Source organism: Myxine glutinosa, chromosome 4 (assembly GCF_964187855.1).
Source record: "Myxine glutinosa chromosome 4, kmMyxGlut1.1, whole genome shotgun sequence".
NCBI classification, from domain to species: Eukaryota; Metazoa; Chordata; class Myxini; order Myxiniformes; family Myxinidae; genus Myxine; species Myxine glutinosa.
In genome coordinates, this window is record NC_136264.1 from 83,934,316 (window position 1) to 83,946,837 (window position 12,522).

The following is a 12,522-nucleotide window of genomic DNA, read 5'->3' on the forward strand; positions in this document are numbered from 1 at the left end:
AACGCAAGTGCGAAAAGTGGTTTTTCCACACTAATACAAGTGCAAAAGTAGTTTCCTGCACCAACACATGTGCGAAAAGTGGTTTTTCAACACTAACACAAGTGCGAAAAGTGTTTTCCTACACAAACACAAGTCAGGATGAGTTGACACGAGCGAAAATGCACAAGTGCACAAGTGCACAAGTGCACAAATGCACAAGTTGACAAGTGCGAAAATTGGTTTCCTACACCAACACAAGTGCGAAAAGTGGTTTTTCAACAGTAACACAAGTGCGAAAATTGGTTTCCTACACCAACACAAGTGCGAAAAGTGGTTTTTCAACAGTAACACAAGTGCAAAAAGTGGTTTCATACACCAACACAAGTGAGATAAGTGGTTTCCTGCCCCAACACATGTGTGAAAAGTGGTTTCCTACACCAACACAAGTGCGAAAAGTGGTTTTTCCACACGGAGACAAGTGCGAAAAGTGGTTTCCTACACCAACACAAGTGCGAAAAGTGGTTTTTCAACACGAACACAAGTGCGAAAAGTGGGTTTTTTCCACACTAATACAAGTGCAAAAATTGGTTTCCTCCACCAACACAAGTGCGAAAAGTGGTTTTTCAACAATAACACAAGTGCGAAAAGTAGTTTCCTACACCAACCAACACAAGTGCAAAAAGTGGTTTTTCATCACTAACACAAGTGCGAAAAGTGGTTTCCTCCACCAACACAAGTGCGAAAAGTGGGTTTTCAACAATAACACAAGAACGAAAAGGTGTTTCCTACACCAACACAAGTGCGAAAAGTGGTTTTTCAACACTAACACAAGTGCGAAAAGTGGTTTCCTCCACTAACACAAGTGCGAAAAGTGGGTTTTCAACACTACCACAAGTGTGAAAAGTGGTTTTTCAACACTAACTCAAGTGCAAAAAGCGGTTTTTCCACACTAATAGAAGTGTGAAAAGTGGTTTCCAACACCAACACAAGTGCGAAAAGTGGTTTTTCAACACTAACACAAGTGCAAAAAGTGGTTTCCTACACAAACACAAGTGCGTTAAGTGGTTTTTCAACACTAACACAAGTGCGAAAAGTGGTTTCCTACACCAACACAAGTGCAAAAAGTGGTTCTTCAACACGAACACAAGTGTGAAAAGTGGGTTTTCAACACTAACACAAGTGCGAAAAGTAGTTTCCTGCACCAACACATGTGCGAAAATTGGTTTCCCACAGCGAAAAGTGGTTTTTCAACACTAACTCAAGTGCAAAAAGTGGTTTCATACACCAACTCAAGTGAGAAAAGTGGTTTCCTGCCCCAACACATGTGCGAAAAGTGGTTTCCTACACCAACACAAGTGCGAAAAGTGGTTTTTCAACACGAACACAAGTGCGAAAAGTGGGTTTTTTCCACACTAATACAAGTGCAAAAATTGGTTTCCTCCACCAACACAAGTGCGAAAAGTGGTTTTTCAACAATAACACAAGTGCGAAAAGTAGTTTCCTACACCAACACAAGTGCAAAAAGTGGTTTTTCATCACTAACACAAGTGCGAAAAGTGGTTTCCTCCACCAACACAAGTGCGAAAAGTGGGTTTTCAACAATAACACAAGAACGAAAAGGTGTTTCCTACACCAACACAAGTGCGAAAAGTGGTTTTTCAACACTAACACAAGTGCGAAAAGTGGTTTCCTCCACCAACACAAGTGCGAAAAGTGGGTTTTCAACACTACCACAAGTGTGAAAAGTGGTTTTTCAACACTAACACAAGTGCAAAAAGCGGTTTTTCCACACTAATAGAAGTGTGAAAAGTGGTTTCCAACACCAACACAAGTGCGAAAAGTGGTTTTTCAACACTAACACAAGTGCAAAAAGTGGTTTCCTACACAAACACAAGTGCGTTAAGTGGTTTTTCAACACTAACACAAGTGCGAAAAGTGGTTTCCTACACTAACACAAGTGCGTTAAGTGGTTTTTCAACACTAACACAAGTGCGAAAAGTGGTTTCCTACACCAACACAAGTGCAAAAAGTGGTTTTTCAACACGAACACAAGTGTGAAAAGTGGTTTCCTACACCAACACAAGTGCGAAAAGTGGTTTTTCAACACGAACACAAGTGCGAAAAGTGGGTTTTTTCCACACTAATACAAGTGCAAAAATTGGTTTCCTCCACCAACACAAGTGCGAAAAGTGGTTTTTCAACAATAACACAAGTGCGAAAAGTAGTTTCCTACACCAACACAAGTGCGAAAAGTGAGTTTTCAACAATAACACAAGAACGAAAAGGTGTTTCCTACACCAACACAAGTGCGAAAAGTGGTTTTTCAACACTAACACAAGTGCGAAAAGTGGTATCCTCCACCAACACAAGTGCGAAAAGTGGGTTTTCAACACTACCACAAGTGCGAAAAGTGGTTTCCTGCACCAACACATGTGCGAAAAGTGGTTTTTCAACACTAACACAAGTGCGAAAAGTGGTTTCCTACACCAACACAAGTGCGAAAAGTGGTTTCCTACACCAACACAAGTGCGAAAATTGGTTTCCTACACCAACACAGGTGCGAAAATTGGTTTTTCAACACCAACACAAGTGCGAAAAGTGGGTTTTCAACACTATCACAAGTGCGAAAAGTAGTTTCCTGCACCAACACATGTGCGAAAAGTGGTTTTTCAACACTAACACAAGTGCGAAAATTGGTTTCCGACACCAACACAAGTGCAAAAATGGGTTTTTCAACACTAACACAAGTGTAAAAAGTGGTTTCCTCCACCAACACAAGTGCGAAAAGTGGGTTTTCAACACTAACACAAGTGCGAAAAGTAGTTTCCTGCACCAACACACATGCGAAAAGTGGTTTCCCACAGCGAAAAGTGGTTTTTCAACACTAACGCAAGTGCGAAAAGTGGTTTCCTACACCAACACAAGTGCGAAAAGTGGTTTCCTGCACCAACACATGTGCAAAAAGTGGTTTTTCAACACTAACACAAGTGCGAAAAGTGGCTTCCTACACCAACACAAGTGCGAAAAGTAGTTTCCTGCACCAACACATGTGCGAAAAGTGGTTTTTCAACACTAACACAAGTGCGAAAATTGGTTTCCGACACCAACACAAGTGCAAAAATGGGTTTTTCAACACTAACACAAGTGTAAAAAGTGGTTTCCTCCACCAACACAAGTGCGAAAAGTGGGTTTTCAACACTAACACAAGTGCGAAAAGTAGTTTCCTGCACCAACACACATGCGAAAAGTGGTTTCCCACAGCGAAAAGTGGTTTTTCAACACTAACACAAGTGCGAAAAGTGGTTTCCTACACCAACACAAGTGCGAAAAGTGGTTTCCTGCACCAACACATGTGCAAAAAGTGGTTTTTCAACACTAACACAAGTGCGAAAAGTGGTTTCCTACACCAACACAAGTGCGAAAAGTAGTTTCCTGCACCAACACATGTGCGAAAAGTGGTTTTTCAACACTAACACAAGTGCGAAAATTGGTTTCCGACACCAACACAAGTGCAAAAATGGGTTTTTCAACACTAACACAAGTGTAAAAAGTGGTTTCCTCCACCAACACAAGTGCGAAAAGTGGGTTTTCAACACTAACACAAGTGCAAAAAGTAGTTTCCTGCACAAACACACATGCGAAAAGTGGTTTCCCAACAGTGAAAAGTGGTTTTTCAACACTAACACAAGTGCGAAAAGTGGTTTCCTACACCAACACAAGTGCGAAAAGTGGTTTCCTGCACCAACACATGTGCAAAAAGTGGTTTTTCAACACTAACACAAGTGCGAAAAGTGGTTTCCTACACCAACACAAGTGCGAAAAGTGGTTTCCTACACCAACACAAGTGCGAAAATTGGTTTCCTACACCAACACAAGTGCGAAAATTGGTTTTTCAACACCAACACAGGTGCGAAAAGTGGTTTTTCAACACTAACACAAGTGCGAAAAGTAGTTTCCTGCACCAACACATGTGCGAAAAGTGGTTTTTCAACACTAACACAAGTGCGAAAAGTGGTTCCCTACACAAACACAAGTGAGGATGAGTTGACAAGTGCGAAAATGCACAAGTGCCAAGTGCACAAGTTGACAAGTGCGAAAATTGGTTTCCTACACCAACACAAGTGCGAAAATTGGTTTTTCAACACTAACACAAGTGTGAAAAGTGGTTTCCTCCACCAACACAAGTGCGAAAAGTGGGTTTTCAACACTAACACAAGTGCAAAAAGTAGTTTCCTGCACCAACACATGTGCGAAAAGTTGTTTCCCACAGCGAAAGGTGGTTTTTCAACACTAACACAAGTGCGAAAAGTGGTTTTTCCTACACCAACACTTGTGCGAAAAGTGGTTTCCTACACCAACACAAGTATGAAAAGTGGTTTCCGACACCAACACAAGTGGGAAAAGTGGATTTTCAACACTAACACAAGTGCGAAAAGTGGTTTTTCCACACAAATACAAGTGCAAAAATTGGTTTCCTCCACCACCACAAGTGTGAAAAGTGGTTTTTCAACAATAACACAAGTGCGAAAAGTAGTTTCCTGCACCAACACATGTGCGCAAAGTGGTTTCCCACAGGGAAAAGTGGTTTTTCAACACTAACACAAGTGCGAAAAGTAGTTTTTCCTACACCAACACTTGTGCGAAAAGTGGTTTCCGACACCAACACAAGTGCGAAAATTGAGTTTTCAACACTAACACAAGTGCAAAAAGTGGTTTTTCCACACTAATACAAGTGCAAAAGTGGTTTCCTGCACCAACACAAGTGCGAAAAGTGGTATTTCAACACTAACACAAGTGCGAAAAGTGGTTTTTCCACACTAATACAAGTGCAAAAGTGGTTTCCTGCACCAACACAAGTGCGAAAAGTGGTTTTTCAACACTATCACAAGTGCAAAAAGTGTTTTTTCCACACTAATACAAGTGCAAAAGTGGTTTCCTGCACCAACACAAGTGCGAAAAGTGGTTTTTCAACACTAACACAAGTGCGAAAAGTGGTTTTTCAACACTAACACAAGTGCGAAAAGTGGTTTTCCACACTAATACAAGTGCAAAAGTGGTTTCCTGCACCAACACATGTGCGAAAAGTGGTTTTTCAACACTAACACAAGTGTGAAAAGTGGTTTTTCCACACTAATACAAGTGCAAAAGTAGTTTCCTGCACCAACACATGTGCGAAAAGTGGTTTTTCAACACTAACACAAGTGCGAAAAGTGTTTTCCTACACAAACACAAGTCAGGATGAGTTGACACGAGCGAAAATGCACAAGTGCACAAGTGCACAAGTGCACAAATGCACAAGTTGACAAGTGCGAAAATTGGTTTCCTACACCAACACAAGTGCGAAAAGTGGTTTTTCAACAGTAACACAAGTGCGAAAATTGGTTTCCTACACCAACACAAGTGCGAAAAGTGGTTTTTCAACAGTAACACAAGTGCAAAAAGTGGTTTCATACACCAACACAAGTGAGATAAGTGGTTTCCTGCCCCAACACATGTGTGAAAAGTGGTTTCCTACACCAACACAAGTGCGAAAAGTGGTTTTTCCACACGGAGACAAGTGCGAAAAGTGGTTTCCTACACCAACACAAGTGCGAAAAGTGGTTTTTCAACACGAACACAAGTGCGAAAAGTGGGTTTTTTCCACACTAATACAAGTGCAAAAATTGGTTTCCTCCACCAACACAAGTGCGAAAAGTGGTTTTTCAACAATAACACATGTGCGAAAAGTAGTTTCCTACACCAACCAACACAAGTGCAAAAAGTGGTTTTTCATCACTAACACAAGTGCGAAAAGTGGTTTCCTCCACCAACACAAGTGCAAAAAGTGGGTTTTCAACAATAACACAAGAACAAAAAGGTGTTTCCTACACCAACACAAGTGCGAAAAGTGGTTTTTCAACACTAACACAAGTGCGAAAAGTGGTTTCCTCCACTAACACAAGTGCGAAAAGTGGGTTTTCAACACTACCACAAGTGTGAAAAGTGGTTTTTCAACACTAACTCAAGTGCAAAAAGCGGTTTTTCCACACTAATAGAAGTGTGAAAAGTGGTTTCCAACACCAACACAAGTGCGAAAAGTGGTTTTTCAACACTAACACAAGTGCAAAAAGTGGTTTCCTACACAAACACAAGTGCGTTAAGTGGTTTTTCAACACTAACACAAGTGCGAAAAGTGGTTTCCTACACCAACACAAGTGCAAAAAGTGGTTCTTCAACACGAACACAAGTGTGAAAAGTGGGTTTTCAACACTAACACAAGTGCGAAAAGTAGTTTCCTGCACCAACACATGTGCGAAAATTGGTTTCCCACAGCAAAAAGTGGTTTTTCAACACTAACTCAAGTGCAAAAAGTGGTTTCATACACCAACTCAAGTGAGAAAAGTGGTTTCCTGCCCCAACACATGTGCGAAAAGTGGTTTCCTACACCAACACAAGTGCGAAAAGTGGTTTTTCAACACGAACACAAGTGCGAAAAGTGGGTTTTTTCCACACTAATACAAGTGCAAAAATTGGTTTCCTCCACCAACACAAGTGCGAAAAGTGGTTTTTCAACAATAACACAAGTGCGAAAAGTAGTTTCCTACACCAACACAAGTGCAAAAAGTGGTTTTTCATCACTAACACAAGTGCGAAAAGTGGTTTCCTCCACCAACACAAGTGCGAAAAGTGGGTTTTCAACAATAACACAAGAACGAAAAGGTGTTTCCTACACCAACACAAGTGCGAAAAGTGGTTTTTCAACACTAACACAAGTGCGAAAAGTGGTTTCCTCCACCAACACAAGTGCGAAAAGTGGGTTTTCAACACTACCACAAGTGTGAAAAGTGGTTTTTCAACACTAACACAAGTGCAAAAAGCGGTTTTTCCACACTAATAGAAGTGTGAAAAGTGGTTTCCAACAATAACACAAGTGCGAAAAGTAGTTTCCTACACCAACACAAGTGCAAAAAGTGGTTTTTCATCACTAACACAAGTGCGAAAAGTGGTTTCCTCCACCAACACAAGTGCGAAAAGTGGGTTTTCAACAATAACACAAGAACGAAAAGGTGTTTCCTACACCAACACAAGTGCGAAAAGTGGTTTTTCAACACTAACACAAGTGCGAAAAGTGGTTTCCTCCACCAACACAAGTGCGAAAAGTGGGTTTTCAACACTACCACAAGTGTGAAAAGTGGTTTTTCAACACTAACACAAGTGCAAAAAGCGGTTTTTCCACACTAATAGAAGTGTGAAAAGTGGTTTCCAACACCAACACAAGTGCGAAAAGTGGTTTTTCAACACTAACACAAGTGCAAAAAGTGGTTTCCTACACAAACACAAGTGCGTTAAGTGGTTTTTCAACACTAACACAAGTGCGAAAAGTGGTTTCCTACACTAACACAAGTGCGTTAAGTGGTTTTTCAACACTAACACAAGTGCGAAAAGTGGTTTCCTACACCAACACAAGTGCAAAAAGTGGTTTTTCAACACGAACACAAGTGTGAAAAGTGGTTTCCTACACCAACACAAGTGCGAAAAGTGGTTTTTCAACACGAACACAAGTGCGAAAAGTGGGTTTTTTCCACACTAATACAAGTGCAAAAATTGGTTTCCTCCACCAACACAAGTGCGAAAAGTGGTTTTTCAACAATAACACAAGTGCGAAAAGTAGTTTCCTACACCAACACAAGTGCGAAAAGTGAGTTTTCAACAATAACACAAGAACGAAAAGGTGTTTCCTACACCAACACAAGTGCGAAAAGTGGTTTTTCAACACTAACACAAGTGCGAAAAGTGGTATCCTCCACCAACACAAGTGCGAAAAGTGGGTTTTCAACACTACCACAAGTGCGAAAAGTGGTTTCCTGCACCAACACATGTGCGAAAAGTGGTTTTTCAACACTAACACAAGTGCGAAAAGTGGTTTCCTACACCAACACAAGTGCGAAAAGTGGTTTCCTACACCAACACAAGTGCGAAAATTGGTTTACTACACCAACACAGGTGCGAAAATTGGTTTTTCAACACCAACACAAGTGCGAAAAGTGGGTTTTCAACACTATCACAAGTGCGAAAAGTAGTTTCCTGCACCAACACATGTGCGAAAAGTGGTTTTTCAACACTAACACAAGTGCGAAAATTGGTTTCCGACACCAACACAAGTGCAAAAATGGGTTTTTCAACACTAACACAAGTGTAAAAAGTGGTTTCCTCCACCAACACAAGTGCGAAAAGTGGGTTTTCAACACTAACACAAGTGCGAAAAGTAGTTTCCTGCACCAACACACATGCGAAAAGTGGTTTCCCACAGCGAAAAGTGGTTTTTCAACACTAACACAAGTGCGAAAAGTGGTTTCCTACACCAACACAAGTGCGAAAAGTGGTTTCCTGCACCAACACATGTGCAAAAAGTGGTTTTTCAACACTAACACAAGTGCGAAAAGTGGTTTCCTACACCAACACAAGTGCGAAAAGTAGTTTCCTGCACCAACACATGTGCGAAAAGTGGTTTTTCAACACTAACACAAGTGCGAAAATTGGTTTCCGACACCAACACAAGTGCAAAAATGGGTTTTTCAACACTAACACAAGTGTAAAAAGTGGTTTCCTCCACCAACACAAGTGCGAAAAGTGGGTTTTCAACACTAACACAAGTGCAAAAAGTAGTTTCCTGCACAAACACACATGCGAAAAGTGGTTTCCCAACAGTGAAAAGTGGTTTTTCAACACTAACACAAGTGCGAAAAGTGGTTTCCTACACCAACACAAGTGCGAAAAGTGGTTTCCTGCACCAACACATGTGCAAAAAGTGGTTTTTCAACACTAACACAAGTGCGAAAAGTGGTTTCCTACACCAACACAAGTGCGAAAAGTGGTTTCCTACACCAACACAAGTGCGAAAATTGGTTTCCTACACCAACACAAGTGCGAAAATTGGTTTTTCAACACCAACACAGGTGCGAAAAGTGGTTTTTCAACACTAACACAAGTGCGAAAAGTAGTTTCCTGCACCAACACATGTGCGAAAAGTGGTTTTTCAACACTAACACAAGTGCGAAAAGTGGTTCCCTACACAAACACAAGTGAGGATGAGTTGACAAGTGCGAAAATGCACAAGTGCCAAGTGCACAAGTGCACAAATGCACAAGTTGACAAGTGCACAAGTTTACAAGTGCGAAAATTGGTTTCCTACACCAACACAAGTGCGAAAATTGGTTTTTCAACACTAACACAAGTGTGAAAAGTGGTTTCCTCCACCAACACAAGTGCGAAAAGTGGGTTTTCAACACTAACACAAGTGCAAAAAGTAGTTTCCTGCACCAACACATGTGCGAAAAGTTGTTTCCCACAGCGAAAGGTGGTTTTTCAACACTAACACAAGTGCGAAAAGTGGTTTTTCCTACACCAACACTTGTGCGAAAAGTGGTTTCCTACACCAACACAAGTATGAAAAGTGGTTTCCGACACCAACACAAGTGGGAAAAGTGGATTTTCAACACTAACACAAGTGCGAAAAGTGGTTTTTCCACACAAATACAAGTGCAAAAATTGGTTTCCTCCACCACCACAAGTGTGAAAAGTGGTTTTTCAACAATAACACAAGTGCGAAAAGTAGTTTCCTGCACCAACACATGTGCGCAAAGTGGTTTCCCACAGGGAAAAGTGGTTTTTCAACACTAACACAAGTGCGAAAAGTAGTTTTTCCTACACCAACACTTGTGCGAAAAGTGGTTTCCGACACCAACACAAGTGCGAAAATTGAGTTTTCAACACTAACACAAGTGCAAAAAGTGGTTTTTCCACACTAATACAAGTGCAAAAGTGGTTTCCTGCACCAACACAAGTGCGAAAAGTGGTATTTCAACACTAACACAAGTGCGAAAAGTGGTTTTTCCACACTAATACAAGTGCAAAAGTGGTTTCCTGCACCAACACAAGTGCGAAAAGTGGTTTTTCAACACTATCACAAGTGCAAAAAGTGTTTTTTCCACACTAATACAAGTGCAAAAGTGGTTTCCTGCACCAACACAAGTGCGAAAAGTGGTTTTTCAACACTAACACAAGTGCGAAAAGTGGTTTTTCAACACTAACACAAGTGCGAAAAGTGGTTTTCCACACTAATACAAGTGCAAAAGTGGTTTCCTGCACCAACACATGTGCGAAAAGTGGTTTTTCAACACTAACGCAAGTGCGAAAAGTGGTTTTTCCACACTAATACAAGTGCAAAAGTAGTTTCCTGCACCAACACATGTGCGAAAAGTGGTTTTTCAACACTAACACAAGTGCGAAAAGTGTTTTCCTACACAAACACAAGTCAGGATGAGTTGACACGAGCGAAAATGCACAAGTGCACAAGTGCACAAGTGCACAAATGCACAAGTTGACAAGTGCGAAAATTGGTTTCCTACACCAACACAAGTGCGAAAAGTGGTTTTTCAACAGTAACACAAGTGCGAAAATTGGTTTCCTACACCAACACAAGTGCGAAAAGTGGTTTTTCAACAGTAACACAAGTGCAAAAAGTGGTTTCATACACCAACACAAGTGAGATAAGTGGTTTCCTGCCCCAACACATGTGTGAAAAGTGGTTTCCTACACCAACACAAGTGCGAAAAGTGGTTTTTCCACACGGAGACAAGTGCGAAAAGTGGTTTCCTACACCAACACAAGTGCGAAAAGTGGTTTTTCAACACGAACACAAGTGCGAAAAGTGGGTTTTTTCCACACTAATACAAGTGCAAAAATTGGTTTCCTCCACCAACACAAGTGCGAAAAGTGGTTTTTCAACAATAACACAAGTGCGAAAAGTAGTTTCCTACACCAACCAACACAAGTGCAAAAAGTGGTTTTTCATCACTAACACAAGTGCGAAAAGTGGTTTCCTCCACCAACACAAGTGCGAAAAGTGGGTTTTCAACAATAACACAAGAACGAAAAGGTGTTTCCTACACCAACACAAGTGCGAAAAGTGGTTTTTCAACACTAACACAAGTGCGAAAAGTGGTTTCCTCCACTAACACAAGTGCGAAAAGTGGGTTTTCAACACTACCACAAGTGTGAAAAGTGGTTTTTCAACACTAACTCAAGTGCAAAAAGCGGTTTTTCCACACTAATAGAAGTGTGAAAAGTGGTTTCCAACACCAACACAAGTGCGAAAAGTGGTTTTTCAACACTAACACAAGTGCAAAAAGTGGTTTCCTACACAAACACAAGTGCGTTAAGTGGTTTTTCAACACTAACACAAGTGCGAAAAGTGGTTTCCTACACCAACACAAGTGCAAAAAGTGGTTCTTCAACACGAACACAAGTGTGAAAAGTGGGTTTTCAACACTAACACAAGTGCGAAAAGTAGTTTCCTGCACCAACACATGTGCGAAAATTGGTTTCCCACAGCGAAAAGTGGTTTTTCAACACTAACTCAAGTGCAAAAAGTGGTTTCATACACCAACTCAAGTGAGAAAAGTGGTTTCCTGCCCCAACACATGTGCGAAAAGTGGTTTCCTACACCAACACAAGTGCGAAAAGTGGTTTTTCAACACGAACACAAGTGCGAAAAGTGGGTTTTTTCCACACTAATACAAGTGCAAAAATTGGTTTCCTCCACCAACACAAGTGCGAAAAGTGGTTTTTCAACAATAACACAAGTGCGAAAAGTAGTTTCCTACACCAACACAAGTGCAAAAAGTGGTTTTTCATCACTAACACAAGTGCGAAAAGTGGTTTCCTCCACCAACACAAGTGCGAAAAGTGGGTTTTCAACAATAACACAAGAACGAAAAGGTGTTTCCTACACCAACACAAGTGCGAAAAGTGGTTTTTCAACACTAACACAAGTGCGAAAAGTGGTTTCCTCCACCAACACAAGTGCGAAAAGTGGGTTTTCAACACTACCACAAGTGTGAAAAGTGGTTTTTCAACACTAACACAAGTGCAAAAAGCGGTTTTTCCACACTAATAGAAGTGTGAAAAGTGGTTTCCAACACCAACACAAGTGCGAAAAGTGGTTTTTCAACACTAACACAAGTGCAAAAAGTGGTTTCCTACACAAACACAAGTGCGTTAAGTGGTTTTTCAACACTAACACAAGTGCGAAAAGTGGTTTCCTACACTAACACAAGTGCGTTAAGTGGTTTTTCAACACTAACACAAGTGCGAAAAGTGGTTTCCTACACCAACACAAGTGCAAAAAGTGGTTTTTCAACACGAACACAAGTGTGAAAAGTGGTTTCCTACACCAACACAAGTGCGAAAAGTGGTTTTTCAACACGAACACAAGTGCGAAAAGTGGGTTTTTTCCACACTAATACAAGTGCAAAAATTGGTTTCCTCCACCAACACAAGTGCGAAAAGTGGTTTTTCAACAATAACACAAGTGCGAAAAGTAGTTTCCTACACCAACACAAGTGCGAAAAGTGAGTTTTCAACAATAACACAAGAACGAAAAGGTGTTTCCTACACCAACACAAGTGCGAAAAGTGGTTTTTCAACACTAACACAAGTGCGAAAAGTGGTATCCTCCACCAACACAAGTGCGAAAAGTGGGTTTTCAACACTACCACAAGT